At 47.0% G+C, this 17,991-nt stretch overlaps 1 protein-coding gene across 1 annotated transcript in view; it reads right to left on the reverse strand.

Annotated features, from left to right (window-relative positions):
- LOC119857280 (NACHT, LRR and PYD domains-containing protein 3-like) overlaps positions 1 to 17,991 on the reverse strand; it is a 258,531-nt gene that overhangs the window by 26,128 nt on the left and 214,412 nt on the right. The gene's annotated exons all lie outside the window — the stretch shown is intronic.

Consider the following 17,991-nt stretch of genomic DNA (forward strand, 5'->3'; position numbering starts at 1 on the left):
GAGCTGTCCACGCTCCTAATTCTCCCCCCCCCCCACCCAGACAGCTTGAAAGTCCTTGAAAGTCTAAAGAAAGGGATGTGCTAGTGTAACCCACCCTTACCCAGCATGGCTCTGTCTCCCTCTAGTGGCTGGACCACATGGAAGAGTTGTGCTAAAATCACTAGAGTTTGCAATACTGACAGTTCTCCACCACGACCGGAAAACACGATGAAAGGCAAAAACTCACAAATTTTCCCTAATTACAACTGGTCACCATCTCCTATTACTGCCAACAAGGTTGAAGCCAGCAATATGGCTACCGTTTCCCTACAGTTCATCTGCTCGTGGAAGTGAGGCTGCCCTTGATAAAGCTGACTGCCACCTCCGACTGTTTTCAATGAGATGGAAGCCATGGCCACAGGCAAAATGGCTGCCACTCTTGTTTGGGGGCTAGATGGGACATAAGGACTGTGAAGATCTCTAAGGACACTGCTAAAAGTAGATGGAGCAAGTGAAGGGGAATAGGGCAATGGCAGGGAGAAGGAGGCAGATTTAGGGGTACAGGAAAATGGGCTGCAGGGTGATGTGGGGGACAGGAGGGAGTGGATTGCAGGGGGGTCTGGAGGAAGTGAAGTAGTATTTGGGGGGTGGAGTGCTGCCTAGTTTCTGGTGGAGACGTGGTGGTTGGGAGATCAGCGAAGTGCTGCTTCTCGGAAAAGGCTAAACAAATCCCATAGCATGTTTCCAGTGACTTTGTCATTTATACCCTTATAAGAATAAGTTTCAAGTTCTTTAATATGCATAACTGTAACTCATCAACCCTAAAAAGTAGTATAAGGTCTATGTGCGAGTGTGAATTGTGATTCATTAATTAGGTCAGTGTTTCTCCAACTATTTACAATCCAGACCTTCTTTTATTCAAGGAAATAAACATGGAGGGGAGAAAGTCAAGACAGTGATTGGAAAGGGATAGAAGTTCCTCTGCATTATGGATGAGGAGAAATTAAATGCAGTCTCCATCTGAACAGCCAGGGAGAGGCATGAATTTCTGTGTACATTAAAGACTGACTGATTTTTCAACCTGATATTATCTCACAAACGTTGGCAAAGGAGTAGAGTGGAGTTAAAAAGAAAAAAGACTTAAAAACACAGATTTTTTTTTTTACAATCACATGATTTTGGTGGGGTCTAACTCATGATTTTTGATGTCTTCATGTTGGCAATACTGGGTTGTTGGGGGTTTCTTTTGTCTTAAAATAATTCTGTCTGTGACATCAAAATATGCTGCATCTGGGATTTGCTAAAATCCACCAGACTCTGTCCTCAACTGCACCAAATTCACACTCAGCGCTAATGAGAAGACTGGAGAAATTGGTTATAAGATACCTCTGCACTCCCCTGATCCTGGGCCAAGTGAGGGATAATACGGCCTCTGGTCTAACACAGAGGAACCTCAGGGCTGCGCCTGCCCTAAGTTACCCACGATGCTGTGCCGGCCTAGGATAGGTGGAGCACCATGCACTCTGCCCTGGACATAAACCTCCATGCTCCTTCACACCCACTACATGGAGGGAGGATGATGCAGGGAGTGGGTGACACAGAGCTATCTGTACCTGCTTTCTACCACCTGAGGATTGCCCTGAGTCAGGGGGATCCTTGGCTGTCCCTTTAGGGCAGCTGCCCAGCTGCTTTCCCTGCTCAACAGGGGCTGAAGCCTAAGCCCACTACATGCACTGTAGGCTATTGTGATCATGGTACACTGACTTTAACTCACAACATCACAGTGATACCAGGCACACACTAAAGAGATCCAGCTGTTACTTACCTCAGTCTCTGCAGTTTGCAGTTTGGATGTTTCAGCCCCTCACACAGCTGCCGCATTCCTGAATACTCCAGTTTGTTCCGCCTTAGATCTAGGTATGTCAGGGTCTGGCTGGTGCAGAGAACAGAGGAGAGATCCCCACAACATGCAGCACTGAGACCACAATCGCACAGCCTGCAGGAGACAGATATATACAGAGTAAAATGACTTGTGTATGCCCCATTCTCTGCATCTCCCCTCACTGAGACCCATGTGTATCTCCAAAGGGATTCTTAATTCAGAGACAGTGGCTAGGAATAATGTTATCTACTTATTTTGACTGAAATAATCATAAAACGATGCCTAGTGAAAGTTGCATCCCCTTAACATATAATTAATTATATGTAACCCCCGTATGTCAAGAGAATATTAAGGATGCAAGATTAAGCACCCAAAAGTTAGGAACTGCCAAGCTTTCCTTAGAGGTTTTTAAGGTCAGGCTTGACAAAGCCCTAGCTGGGATGATTTAACTGGGACTTGGTCCTGCTTTGAGCAGGGGGTTGGACTAGATGACCTTCTGGGGTCCCTTCCAACCCTGATATTCTATGATTCTATGATTCTATGATTCTATAAGCTTTAGGCTGCCTAGGCAACCTTAATTTAGCTCCTTTCAGTGTGTGCATTTTGATATAGTCTGGGCAGGGAATTCTTGTTGCGGCTGGGGCTGGGGGTGGGGAGAAGTGGTGTGGAGCTCCCCCTCCTCCCCCATACCTCTTCTGCTGTCCATCAGCCTTCCTGCCTACCTCCACCTGCTTCATAGATGCTGCAGAATTGTTGCCTTTCTTCTTTGCAAGTGCATTGTGGTGCATGTGCTCCCCATCAGACTTTCCTCTCCTTTCTCCCCTCAATTTGCATTAGTGGACTGGTGGGCCTCCTTCTCTTCCCTCTGCCTGCCCAGCAGTCCCTTCCACCCCCCCCCCCCCACACACACACACACAACATCCCCCTTGCAGTTCGCTGCCCCTGTCTCATGTGGGCCACCTTGTGATCCACTTTCTCTCATGTTGTGTTGCCTGTTTCCCCTGCCATTCCCAGACAGACCCCTCGCTACTTGTTGCCCTTTGCCCCACCCAGCCCCACTTACCCACACTCATGTGTGCCTGTGCCTGTGTTTTTCCCCCATTTTGTTTGATTCCTACTCAACTGTATTCCCCCTCCCCGCCCACATACCCCTTCACTCCCAGTGCAACTGGAGAAGCAGACCCCACCACACATACTGTTTAGAACAATATCCCTCAGCTCTTCATTTATTGGATTAATCCCCCAGTTAAACTCTCTCTTCACCCTTCTGTGATCTAGTGAGTAGAAGATATTAGCTTTCCCCCAGCCCTTTTCTTATATATCCCTCTCAAGTGGCTTTTCCTCAATGGGAGAGCCTGCCCCAGCCTCAGGCAAGGCTTTTGCTGTGGTGTCTTGGTCCATGGCGGGAAGCCTGGGACCGAGGGAGGGGAATCCCCAGCCACTGTTCACACACCCCCTAAGCTCTCTCCCCTTTCTGCCCCTACGGCTACCATCAACACCTCTGTCACCACCATCGTCACTCCCTCTGGGGCAGCAGCAGAAGGCACAGCCAGGGACTCTGCTGCCAAACCCACCACCAACCAGGGAGCCCCTCAGTCAGGAAGAAGGGCCAGGGCAGAAAAGAGGGCAAGAGCCCTGCCCAGAAGGCTCCTGCTGCTGTGGTGTTGGCTGCAATTGCTGCAGCCTGCTATTGGCTGCGGCTCCCCGTCCCGCTGACATCCCTTCCCCAGTGCTGCTGGAGGGCAATGGGGTGTCTGTGGACTTGGTGATTTTGCAGACTTCTCAGCTCCTAACATGCCACGGGACAAGCTGTAATTGTTCCTGAAAGACTCAGAAGGATCCAGGAGGAAGGAGCAGCTCACTCTCTAGCATTGGGGGGATTTTGATCTTGTCTTCCACAGTGTGACAGTCTTACTGGGGGAGGATGAAGGGAGCAAAGGGCAGTGCTCTGCAGCCTACCAGTGGGCCTGCAACTTCCATGACTCCCTAGTCACCGTTGGGATCAAGCACAGGTTGCTGTGTGGTTCTGAGGGTACAGGCAGCACTACCAGCTGCGAGTCTCTTCAGCTCCGGCAATGAGACCTACACCATCACACCTCTCAACATCAGGGGCTGTAGTGTGAGGTTTAGCAAGAATTTTTAATGAATCTGTAAACTCAGGAGTAGTACCGAATGATTGGAGAATTGCTAATATAGTTCCTATTTTTAAGAAAGGAAAAAAAAGTGATCCGGGTAACTATAGGCCAGTTAGTTTGACATCTGTAGTATGCAAGGTCCTGGAAAAAATTTTGAAGGAGAAATTAGTTAAGGACATTGAAGTCAATGGTAAATGGGACAAAATACAACATGGTTTTACAAAAGGTAGATCGTACCAAACCAACCTAATCTCCTTTTTTGAAAAAGTAACAGATTTTTTAGATAAAGGAAATGCAGTGGATCTAATTCACCTAGATTTCAGTAAGGCATTTGATACCGTGCCACATGGGGAATTATTAGTTAAATTGGAGAAGATGGGGATCAATATGAACATCAAAAGGTGGATAAGAAATTGGTTAAAGGGGAGACTGCAATGGGTCCTACTGAAAGGCGAACTGTCAGGTTGGAGGGAGGTTACCAGTGGAGTTCCTCAGGGATCGGTTTTGGGACCAATCTTATTTAATCTTTTTATTACTGACCTTGGCACAAAAAGTGGGAGTGTGCTAATAAAGTTTGCAGATGATACAAAGCTGGGAGGTATTGCCAATTCGGAGAAGGATCGGGATATTATACAGGAGGATCTGGATGACCTTGTAAACTGGAGTAATAGTAATAGGATGAAATTTAATAGTGAGAAGTGTAAGGTTATGCATTTAGGGATTAATAACAAGAATTTTAGTTATAAGTTGGGGATGCATCAATTAGAAGTAACGGAAGAGGAGAAGGACCTTGGAGTATTGGTTGATCATAGGATGACTATGAGCTGCCAATGTGATATGGCTGTGAAAAAAGCTAATGCGGTTTTGGGATGCATCAGGAGAGGCATTTCCAGTAGGGATAAGGAGGTTTTAGTACCGTTATACAAGGCACGGTGAGACCTCACCTAGAATACTGTGTGCAGTTCTGGTCTCCCATGTTTAAAAAGGATGAATTCAAGCTGGAGCAGGTACAGAGAAGGGCTACTAGGATGATCCGAGGAATGGAAAACTTGTCTTATGAAAGGAGACTTAAGGAGCTTGGCTTGTTTAGCCTAACTAAAAGAAGGTTGAGGGGAGATATGATTGCTCTCTATAAATATATCAGAGGGATAAATACAGGAGAGGGAGAGGAATTATTTCAGCTCAGCACCAATGTGGACACAAGAACAAATGGGTATAAACTGGCCACCAGGAAGTTTAGACTTGAAATCAGACGAAGGTTTTTAACCATCAGAGGAGTGAAGTTTTGGAGTAGCCTTCCAAGGGAAGCAGTGGGGGCAAAAGATCTATCTGGTTTTAAGATTCTACTTGATAAGTTTATGGAGGAGATGGTATGATGGGATAATGGGATTTTGGTAAGTAATTGATCTTTAAATATTCAGGGTAAATAGGCCAAATCCCCTGAGATGGGATATTAGATGGATGGGATCTGAGTTACCCAGGAAAGAATTTTCTGCAGTATGTGGCTGGTGAATCTTGCCCATATGCTCAGGGTTTAGCTGATCGCCATATTTGGGGTCGGGAAGGAATTTTCCTCCAGGGCAGATTGGAGAGGTCCTGGAGGTTTTTCGCCTTCCTCTGTAGCATGGGGCATGGTTGACTTGAGGGAGGCTTCTCTGCTCCTTGAAGTCTTTAAACCATGATTTAAGGACTTCAATAGCTCAGACATGGGTGAGGTTTTTCATAGGAGTGGGTGGGTGAGATTCTCTGGCCTGCACTGTGCAGGAGGTCAGACTAGATGATCAGAATGGTCCCTTCTGACCTTAGTATCTATGAATCTATGAATCTAGGTCTCCACAGGTGCCAGGTACTGTCCTACCTTCGCACAGGGGGTGGATACTCTTTGATCTTCCTGCAGGAGTCTCAATCGGAATCAGCTATCAAAGCCAGCTGGTAGCTGGAATGGGGGTGCAGGGTGTATATCAGACATATCACTGAGTTTTTGGGTAGGATGGTGAACCTGTTTTCATCAAAATTTTGCCAGCTCACCTGCTGTATCACTGCATCTGGGTGTACCTCAATCCTGAGTAGGGACTTTAACACTATCCTTGATGCGTGCATCCTCACTGGCAGATAGACTTGTCAGGCCCTCACAGACACCCTCAGGCAGATCATAGACCATCCTTCCCTGGTAGAAGTCTGGCACAATCACCCCCGGATGATTCCACCACCGTGACCTGTGTCCGGGTAGATGAGTCTCATTCATGGCACTCCTGCTTGGACCGTATCTATGTTCTCTTGTTTTACCATCTTGCAGGCCCACTCCTCTGGACAGCCCCGTTCTCGGAACACCACATGATGGCTGTGATGGTTGTTTTAACACCTGAGTGGCCAGTGCTCACCTACTGGCATTTTAACAAGATCCTGCTGGAGGGATGGACTTTGTAGCTTCCTTCTGGGAGGTCTGGCTGGTGGGGTAAGGGGCAGGGGAATGCCTTTCCCTCAGCGCTGAGGTGTTGAGACATGGGGAAGGTGCATGTTGGGCTCTTCCATCATGTCTATATCCCGGTGACCAGTTATAGGAGGGATACGATAATAGAGCAGTCGGAGAGGGAAGTTTTGGAGCTGGATTGGTGCATGACTGTTTGCCCCAGGGATCCATAGATCTGCAAGGAGTGTCAGGAAAAGCAGGATCAGATCCAAGCTATCAACAACAGGCCCAAGGCACTTTTGTTTGGTCAAGTTTCTAGTTCCTTTGAGAGATGGATTGCAGCTCATTCTTCATCTGTGCCTGGAGAAGAGGGGTGTCACCAGCCTCCGGAGGAGGACAACATCCCTCTCATGGATCTGGTGGAGATGCAGGAAAGGGCAAAGGCTTTCTACACCAACCTTCTCCCTGGTTCCAAACAATGCTCACGCTTGCAGGGTCCTGTTGGATGAACTCCCTCTTGTCAGTGTGGGCAACCAGAACCAGCTGATGCTTCCTCTCACTCTGGCCAAGTGTTCAGAAACCCTCCCTCTGATGCCTCCTCTCACTCTGGCCAAGTGCTCAGAAACCCTCCCTCTGATGCCATAAACCAGTCTCCAACCATCGACAGGCTGACCATGGAGTTCTACTGAATGTTCTAAGATGTCCTTTGCCTGGACCTTGTTATCATCTGGGCCAAGTCCCTGGGGAGCAAGGTGCTCCCCCTGTCATGAAGGAGGGCCATGTTTGCTTTGCCTCAGACGAATGGGGACCTCCATGATCTGAAGAATTAGCACCCAGTTTTCCTGCTCAGCACAGAGTATAAGGTCATAGCGAAGGCCATCTCGCTGCAGCTGATGTCCATGCTGGTGAACGTGATCAACCCTGACCAGACCTACATTGTCCAGGGCCAGACCATCCTCAACAACCTCTAGCTGGTCCAGGACCTTCTCCACCTCTACAAGTTGGACCCACGGATGGTTCTGATGGTGCATGCTGATGACATACTCCTTGTGGCGCAGGACCTGGGAGACCTGGTAAAGGTGGAAGCTTGTACAGGCATTTATTCAGCAGCCTCCTCTGCTCAGGTCAACTCCCGTGACCTGATAGTCAGGGACATGTGGCAGGTGCTGCACTGGTGTTTGCAAAAGTGGACTCTTACAGACACACAGCTTGGAGCCAACAGGACAGCTGAGCCCACACAGCAAGACCCACCATTCTGAACTCAGAGCACATGCTAGCATCAGAGTGCATGGACAGGTTGGACTGACCCAACCAGGTGGGGGTCAGGGTATTGCATGGGTACAGGACAGAGTCTGTGTGTGTCTAGTCAGGCATGAGAGAGGGCTCTGTGCTGTATGCTGTGCCAAAGGCAAGGGAGTCTGTGTAACTCCTGCTACAGAGCCTGGCCAGGGTGTATTCCTGGCTTTGCCCGGCTAAGATAAAAGTGTTTTTCTATTGTTAAGTGTTGTGACTTGGACCCCATAGGAGGGAAGGCTGATGTTTATACAGAGGCACATGGCTGGTACCTGGGACCCCTTTCCCAACTCTGGGAAACCCTGCCTGACACATCAATCTTCCTGCACTGGAGAATTGGATTAATCTGGAGGCCAGGGTGACTGACCAGCTGTGGAGATGGATGGGGCTGCTCCAGAGCCTTTCACTTCAGGAGAGGGCACTGTTGACCAACCAACTACTTCTATCCATGCTCTGGCACCTAACACCTGAGCCTGCCGGGAAAAGCACTGGGTGTCTGAGCCTCCCACTGGGAGAGGGCAGGCAAGGCCTAGTTTTCATCCTCAGCCAGGCCCACATTTTCCTTCAGGCTCTGCAGAGACTCCTTTATGGTGCTCATAGTCCGGCATGAAGTGTGCTGGTGCACGCGTTCCTCCGCCGCCTCTGAGGGGCTCTGGTATGACTGGAAGCTCTTTTATATACATCCAAGAAGTCTCCCTTGAGACTTCTCCTAGCTGCTGGTCCAAGCAGGACCTGGGAGTTATTTTCAGCAACCAGGTACATAGCAATCAAAGGGGGAAGACCTCAGGTGGTATAGTCCCTCTTGGTGCACCAGAGGATGGTCCTGGCTGTTGTCACCATAATTGAAGACCTCCTGGACGTTTGTCAGAGGGACTGGGTGGACCCTCTGGTGCTTGGCCAGCGCATGGGGTTGTCCACCCTGAGCTTCCCCATTGTGTGCTCCATGAGGTGTGGGCTGCCTTGCCCCCTGCTTCTCTTGTGTATCTCACTACTCACCCCGGCCCTCCAGAGCTTGTCATCAGGCTCCTACCTGGGGAGCCTCCTCGGCTGCCCCCACAGGTTTTCTGAGCAGAATGAACACAATCCAGTGACTCCATCTCTGAGCTGTGTTCTGAGAACATCTCTACACACTCATGTTCCACACCTCGCCCTCCTGTCCCACCCTGACACCAAGTGGTGGGACCAGCTGCCACCTGTGGAGGGCAGGGACCTCTGATGGGTCAGCCTGTACTCTACCCCAGTGCTACACCACCAGAGATCTCAGCTAGTGGCTCCTCCATGGAGCTGTGAGCATGGTGTGTGATTGGCGTGGTTCATGGAAGGGACACTTGACTCTTTTTCCACAAGAGAGAGACCCTAGTGCATGTCTACACAAAATACCTCAGGCTGCAGCCCCCATTCTGAATCTTCCAGCTAAGGTTCTGGCTGCACCCCCACTTGTATTTGCACACCCATCCGTGGCCCCACAAATGGAGATCTCCTTCTCAACTGCCTCCTGGCACTGGCTAAGATGGCCTTCCTCAGACCAGGAGGAAGGAGCTTGACAAGGGAGTGCTCTGTGACTGTGGGACCCGTTTCTGGTCCCATGTTTCCTCACATTTCTGGGCAGGTCCTCTGAACAGCATTCACTGGCTCCTTGGACTCCTTTGATGGCGTGATGAGAACTATCTGGGGTTCTCTGCTCGGTGTCCTCTTCCCGATCCCTCGTTTTGTCCATATGACCTTTACTCCCTTCCCTGTTTTTTATTTGATGTCCCCTGTAGTCACAGAATCACAGAACATGAAGGGATCTCAAGGGGTCATCTAATCTAGTCCCCGAACTCAAGGCAGGACTAAGTATTATCTAGAGCATTCCTGACAGGTGTTTGTCTATCCTGTCCTTAAAAATCTCTAATGATGGAGATTCAACAACCTCCCTAGGCAATTTATTTCACTGCTTAACTATCCTGACAGTTCAGAAGTTTTTCCTAATGTCCAACCTAAACCTTCCTTGCTGCAATTTAAGCACAATGCTTCTTGTTGTATCCTCAGAGGTTAAGAAAAACAATTTTTCTTCCTCCTCCTTGTAACAACCTTTTACATACTTGAAAACTGTTATCATGTCTCAGTTTTCTCTTTTCCAGACTAAACAAACCCAGTTTTTTTTTTCAATCTTCCCCCATAGGTCATCTTTTCTAGACTTTTAATGTTTTTTGTTGCTCTTCTCTGGACTGTCTCCAATTTGTTCACATCCTTCCTGAAATTTGGTGCTCAGAACTGGACATAATACTCCAGTTGAGGCCTAATCAGCATGGAGTAGAAAGGAAGAATTTCTTCTTGTGTCTTGCTTAAAATACTCCTGCTAATACATCCCAGCATGATGTTCCCTTTTTTTGCAAGAGAGTTACACTGTTTACTCATATTAAGCTTGTGGTCCACTATGACCCATAAATCCCTTTGTGCAAGTACTCCTTCCTAGGAAGTCATTTCCCATTTTGTATTTGTGCAACTGATTGTTCCTTCCTAAATGGAGTACTTTGCATTTGTCCTTATTGAATTTCATCCTGTTTACTTCATACCATTTCTCCAGTTTGTCCAGATCATATTGAATTTTAATCCTATCCTCCAAAGCACTTGCAACTCCTCCCCAGCTTGGTATCATCCACAACTCTGTATGCCATTATCTAAATCATTGATGAAGATGTTGAACGGAACCGGACCCGGACTCTGTGGAATCCCACTCATTATGCCCTTCCAGCATGATTTTGAACCACTGATAACTACTCTCTGGGAATGGTTTTCCAACCAGTTTTGCACCCGTCTTGTAGTAGCTCCAGCTAGGTTGCATTTCCCTAGTTTGTTTATGAGAAGGTCGTGCAAGATTGTATCAGAAGCTTTAGTCAAGTCAAGATATACCACATCTACGGCTTCCCCCCATCCACAAGCCTGGTTACCCTGTCAAAGAAAGCTATCAGGTCAGTTTGACATAATTTGTTTTTGACAAATCCATGCTGACTGTTATTTATCACCTTATTATCTTTTTGATGTTTGCAAACTGATTACTTAATTATTTGCTCCATTATCTTTCCGGGTACAGAAGTTAAGCTGATTGGTCTGTATTTCCCTTTTTATAGATTATCACTATATTTCCCCTTTTCTAGTCTTCTGGAATCTCTCCCGTCTTCCATGACTTCTCAAAGATAATCACTAATGGCTCAGATACTTCCTCAGTCAGCTCCTTCAGTATTCTAGGATGCCTTTCATCAGGCCCTGGTGACTTGAAGACATCTAATTTGTCCAAGTAATTTTTAAATTGTTCTTTCCTTATTTTAGCCTCTTTTGATCCTACCTCATTTTAACTAGCATTCACTACGTTAGACATCCAATCACCACAAACCTTCTTGGTGAAAATCAAAACAAAGAAGTCATTAAGCACCTCTGCCATTTCCACATTTTCTATTGTTTTCCGTCCCTCCCCCGCCACACACACATTGAGTAGTGGGTTATACAGACAACAGCCTCTTTCACTACACAAGCCCAAGTAGTAATACAGAGCATTTCCTCCCTGTCCCCACAAATACACCAGTCTGAACCCAGGTCATTGATTAGTAATTTCCTTTCTTTATGTGAAGAATGTCTCCCTGGAAGTAGCATGACTGTATCTCTCAGTGCTAGGACCAAGGTTCTACCCCATGCTTCAGACACTTCCTCCCCACCAGGCTCTCAATAATAGATTCCTGGGAAGGTCTGAGTTTCTCAGCTGTGTTGGTGCTGCAGGTTTTGTCTGAAGCTCCATCAGAGAGCAGGTGAGGAGATCTAGCCCTTCCCATAGCTAACACACAAATATTTATTCTATTTGCCCATTTATTATTTATTTTTACAGCTGGTTCTGGAGAATGATGTTATCTTTTCTTCCCAGTCTCTTTGGGAGTGGGAGCCAGTGTTACATTAATGTCAAAACCCTAGGCTTCAGAGCCTGAGCCCCAACTTCAAAGCTCTGTCTGCACAGGCTCCAAAATTCAACACAGACATACATTCAAATGTACCCCTCCCAGCCCATCTGCTTAGGACAACTGGGTTCCCCACTTCCAGAGTGGCTTTCTGGGTGTGTGAGAAATGATCTTTCTCCCTTCCCTGTATCAGCCCCACTTGCCATGGCAAGAGGTGGGTTTACAATGTTTGTAAAATGAAGAGATTCACAGTGAATCCCAGAGAGTGCTCCTTTTAATATGTTTCAGAGCTGGGACACATGGTTATCCACCCCAGATAAATGCAGGCTGTTGTGCAGGCTAGAGCTGGGCATAGAATGGATTTTTCAGTTTGCTGGCAACTTCAAACAATTAAATAATGTTTCAAGTTGAATGGAAAATGAAACTTTTCAAAATTTTTGATGAGTTGAAAAGTCAGAAAAAAAAATTCAAGTTGAAACGTTTCATGTTCACCCATCTCAGTGTTTTCATTTTGATTTCAGGCACTTTTACCAATAGCAAGGGAGGACTAGATTAACCATATGGTTGGAGGAAATGCTGGTGGTGCTCTCTCGATAAGTGTTAGTCCAGTGTGATCTGTGAGTCCTAGATACAGCTCCCCACAGCCCCCAGTGGAAAATGGATTTGAATTTGGGACTACAGGATATTCTGGTGTGGGGCTTTCTCAGTCTCTACTATTGAAGTTCCATTTTTATAAATAATTAAATAGCTAGTGGATCAGGGACTTGAACTGAGGTCTCCAACCTGCTAGCTGAGTGCCCCAACGCATCCATGGGCAGTAGAGTCATTCTCACTTTCTTTCCCTAGCCCAATGACTATTCACTGTCATTAATTAATAGTCATTCATACCACTATGAATAACACAATGGTTGGTTTAGGAGAGAGGTGTTTTGATGGAAATGACAAGGAGAACTCCATTAGGCAGGAATTCTGGAATAGTTCTTAGTACCACTCTGTCTGGTAAAAGCTGAAGAAAAGGGGATTTATTAGATAACACAGTTAACTCAGTGACCCTTCTGATGAAGTTGATTTTAATTGTCACAGTTCAGGGACCTGCACTGTTATTTCCCCTCATTGGTCCAGCAAGGTCTCCCCCACTCAGGCTTCCAGCTCACCTGGCCATTGCCTTTTCTGGGAGGAGACCCATGTCTTTCTCCTTTCTCACTCGGGTATTTTCAGGCTGAACAGTTCCCTGCCATCACTCTGTTATTCTCAGCAAACAACAGTCTGCCTAAGCAGGCTGGCTCCTCTCCTCTTCTCAGAGACAATACACAGCGTAATGGCCCCAGTTATAAGTTCTTTCTTTCAGGGCAAACCCTGAAAACACAGGCCACCCTTTATCAAACCAGATGACCAAGCCCTTAGTGTGTTGTGGAAAGTCTGAGACAGGGCTAGTCAGCAGGGGCCTCCTCTCAGAAAAATTCCAGGGGATGGGGGGCGAAGTTGTGTCAGCATATGGTACTATATATGTGGATTTATTACATCCTAGAGAGGCAGAGAGTGGAAGACATGATGGAGCATATAGACCTACAGAAAGTCCAGCAGGAAGCAGGGACAACTGCCCCCTAGAAAATGATGCCCCTGCTGGTAAGTATGAGAAGATATAAATGTGTTTTTACAGTTTTACGGACAGGTACCCATTTGGGGAGGCGGAGAAACCAGGATCAGAGTTTTGGGCAGCTGTGCACACTGAGGTATCCCGATGTGTAAACAGAGCATTTGGGCAATTGCCCAAGCCATGGGTGCCTCCTCCCATAGGGGAGGAGAACAATAAACTAGAGAGAGCTGTTTTGTTTTGTTCTTCCCCCTTGGACAGGATAATGAGCAAAGGGTTGAGACCTATTCCCTTGCTAGTGCACAAGGAAACTGGGCCCATTTGCACAGTACATACGAGTCACAAATATTTTTATAAGAATAACCCAAGATGGGAACCTTCCAGCTGTGGCAGAATAAGCAGCTGGTTCCTACATGTCCTGTTATTCCCCAAGTCAGTTCTGTGGATGAACTCACTGTGCTGACCCCATTATTCCAGGATAAGACCCCAAAATCTGGACCCCTTAAAAACACCCAAAAATGCCATAGAGATTGGCTGTTACAGACACGGTCCTCAGGGGATCCTTTGTGGTACTGGAATAACTCAAGACACTGGGCGGGGTGGTGGTGAGGGGGTTCACCAGGGAGAATCTACTGAGAGCCCAACAAATCCAAGAACACCTATACAATTGGGAACCCAACTGCAGATGTTTGAGCTAGATGACCAAGTATTACTGTTACTGGTGGCAAGAGCCGTTTGAGGTAGTCCAGAAGGTAGGGCTCATGAACTACAAAATCCACCTGCCAAGGCAATGGAAGGAGATGCAAATTTAAAGATTGTTGATAACCCTAGAACCAGAACTGGTACCTCAGGCATTGGCTCTACCAGACCCAACCTCTGTCCCAGTGGGTCTGGATCTCAGCCTGGAACAACAAGCCCAACTGAGTCAACTGTCCTGGGCCTTCCCTGTGATAGTTTCAACATGACCAGAGAGGATGAGCCTGACTCAGTATCACATTACCAATACACTCTGGGACAGAATGTACAGGACCACCACCGCCCCTTGCCAAAGAAACTTAAGGCAATTCTAGTCCTGGAGGCTGTCGAAGAATCCCGTAGTGAGTGGAAGAGCCCCATCATCCTAATACCAAAAACAGATGGCTCAATGAGGTTTTGCATCGACTTCAGGAAAGTTAATGCTCTATTTCACTTTGACACCTACCATTAGGTGATGTTGCCAGCCCAGAGAACACAGCCAGCCCCTCAACAGACCCCATTCCATCCCATCTCCTGAGCTCCCTCCCTCTCATCCACTGCCTCTTATTTTTAACTTCTCACTCTCCTTGGCTCTTTGCCCTCACGATACAAGAATGCTTTAGTCTCTCTTCTTCACAATCCCACCCTTGCCCCACTTGCCCCTCCAACTACTGCCCCATCTCCATTCTCTCTCTAAACTCATTGAATTTGTTGTCTACAATTGCTGTCTGGAAATACTCTCCCCAATTCCATCCTAGACCCTCTTCAATCCAGCTTCCAGCCCTTGCACTCCCCAGAAATCACTTTTGATAAAGTCTCTAATGACCTCTTCCTGGCCAAAGCTCAGAACCAGAACTCCATCCTCATCCTCCTGGACCTGGTGGCCACCTTTCACACCATCAGCCATGCTCTTCTTGAAACACTGCCCTCCACTGGCTTTCATGATTCAGTCCTCTCCTGTTTCTACCCCTGCCTGTCTAATGGTTCCTTCAGTGCTTTGTTTGGAAGAGCCTCCTCATCCCCCTCTAACTTTCTGTGAGTGTTCCACAGGGACCCATCCTTGATTCCTCCTCTTCTCCCTCCACAACTTGACTCTGGGCAATCTTATTTGTAAACACAAACTCATCTACCATCTCTGTACTGATGACTCACAGATCTACCTCTCTGCTATGGGCCTTTCTTCTACTGTCCAAACTAAAATCTCAGCCTGTCTCTGACCTTCCCTTGTGGATGTCTCACTGTCAGTTTAAACTCAACATTGCCAAAACAGATCACTGAATCTTCCCATCAAGCCTTCCTCCTCCTTTTTTCTCAGTCACTGTGAACAGCACCATTGTCCTCTTTGTCACTCAGGCCCATAACCTCGGTGGTCATCTTTGACTCAGCTTTCTCTATAAATCTTCACATCCAGGTTGCATCTGACTTCTGCCAATTCTTCCTGAATAACAGTTCTAAGATTAAAAGTTGTTAACCAGAGTTAAGGTTGCTCAGTGATCACTTGTGCTCTTCTAGAACACTGAAGTCAGCAAAATTCAAGCTTGTGTAAACAGGAAATGCATAGTGAAGATACACATCCACACAACCATAAATCTACCTTCTCTGAGGCTGGCAATAGCCACTAGGAATTATCTGTATGCACTCCAGCTGCATTCACTTGTTAGATTGGGTGTAGCTGTATTGAATTATGATGGAGTTAGCTAGTGCAGGTTGGAAGAGCTGTGACTGTGATATGAGATGATCTGTGAGGCTCTGGCCTTCTAGGTGGGTGGGGGGTGAGCCTCTCTTCCTGACCCCTGTGTGAGTAACCAAAGGAAACAGGTGAATATGAACGTTGGGAGATCCAGTATGCCTATTTTCAGATTTGTGTTGTGTAGGCTATTTCACTAGTAGGGCACAGAGGTCTTCTTGCCATGGGGATAATCATTAGTTAGGTAGCAGATGAGTGTGTTCTGTAGGTTTAATGAAAGGTAAGTGAAGTACAGTGTTTGATGGCATTGTGTGCATAAGGGTGATGTTGTAAAACAGGCTTGAAGATGTAAAAGTTAGTAATTGTGGTGTTTCTGTGAAGTAGGCTCATGTATAAGAGGGAAGGTGTAGGGAGCTCCTGTCCAGTACAGAGCAAAGGCAGAGTGTGAGCATGTGTTAAGGATTTATTAGGGCAGGGCTCAAAGAGTATACACATCCGTTTGCATGGGCATGTACCTTAACTGCATTTCCTGGGTATTCACAAGTTTGAGATTTGCTGAACCTAATGTTCTGGAAAGGCAAAGATACCACCGGGCAGCCTTAACTCTGGGTTAACAATGTTTTTTGCCATTTAATTTTCTAGTTTTTTTTAACAGAATAGAAATGTTGTTAATGGTCATTTAAGTAGCTTAATTATCATTTAGGTGTGCAGTGCAGATGTTCCTGTGCATAGGTAACAAATAACATCTAGCTCTTACATAGCACTTTTTATCAGTAGATCTCAAGGAGGGAAATACCATTATTCTACTTGTAGAGAATGAGAAACTGAGGCACAGAGAGGTGAAGTAACTTGGGTCAAAGTCACCCAGCAGGAAGGTGGTAAACGTGGGAATAGAGCCCAGGCCTGGATGAGAGGAATATGTCTGAAGCTTAATCTGGCTAAGACTTAGGTAATGCTCAGACTGGGAGAAGCAACTCGATGATATGATCAGGCTGATATCTCACCCTTTGATTGCAAACAGGAAACGTTAAATCTGGGAATGTACTGGATCTTCAGCTGCCACCGAAAGATCAGATGGCAATAATGTCCAAGAATGCTTTTTACCAGCTGCAACTGCAAGGAGATTGTATCCATTTCAGTCAGCTGTGGACCTCACAACCATAATCCATGCCTTTCTCACCCCAGAACTGGATTACTGCAGTGTGCTCTATTTGAGGCTACACTTTAGGTCAATCCAGAAACTTACGCTAGTGTACAATACAGTGGTCTGCCTCTTAAGTAGTGCTTCCCAGGGGCAGTACATGTCACTGGGTTCTCCACAATTTCCATTGGTTACCTACTGGTTTCCAATTTGAATTTGAGGAGCTAGTTTTGGTTTATAAATACCAAAGGCTATGTTTACACTGAAACTGGGAGGTATGTTCCCCAGCCCTGGCAGACAGACTTGTACTAGCTCTGCTCAAGCTAGTGTGCTAAAAATAGCAGTGTGGACATTGCAGCATGGGTGGTGGCTTAAGCTAGCCACCTGTGTTTGCACCCAGGGGGTCAGGCCAGCTTGAACTTGGGTGGCTAGCCTGACCAATTGCCCCTGCTGAAACATCCACACTACAAAGTTCCTGATCCTCTGCTCTATCCCTGACTCTGGCTTCGACCCTTGGCTTGATGCCTGATTCTGATTCCAGTTTGACCCCTGGCTCATCCCCTGACTCTAATTCCAGCTTTAACCCTTGTCTTAACTTTTGATTCTGACTCCATCTTTGACCCTTGGCTTGACTCCTCACTCCATCTCCATGTCCAACCCTGGCTCCTGACGCCAACCATTAGGCATGACCACCCATGCCCTTGTCCTTAAAGCTTGCTCACACTATTGGAACTCCTCTGGGTGGGCTCACTGTACGATGGACCCAGCAGAGTCCCCTGTACCTCAGAGGGCATCAGTACTGCACAAGCAGATGATCCATCTCTAGGCGGACAACTGAGTATTGCAGGCACAAAAGGTGCAGCCAGCTGCTGAGAATCAGGCATTGCTGGAGTAAGACAATCAATTCCACACAGAGAATGCTGTGCTCTGGGCCCATCCAACTGCACTGTCACCTGAGCTTGGTCCTACTATCCCACTGCCCAAACACTTTGATGGGAGCAGCCCCAAGTTCTGAGTCTTCATGAATCAATGCTGCCCCTTGTTCTTGCTTCTGCCACAGACATAAGCTTCTGACCAGGCCAAGGTAGGCCTAGTAATCATCCTGCTGACTGGGCAGGCATTAGATGGGCTTCTCCCCTGTTGAAACCCTGAAATCTGGTGCTATCCAATTCGGATGCCTTCCAGTGAGCTTTACATGTAAGTCCA

The sequence above is a fragment of the Dermochelys coriacea genome, chromosome 6 (assembly GCF_009764565.3).
Source record: "Dermochelys coriacea isolate rDerCor1 chromosome 6, rDerCor1.pri.v4, whole genome shotgun sequence".
Lineage (NCBI taxonomy): Eukaryota > Metazoa > Chordata > Testudines > Dermochelyidae > Dermochelys > Dermochelys coriacea.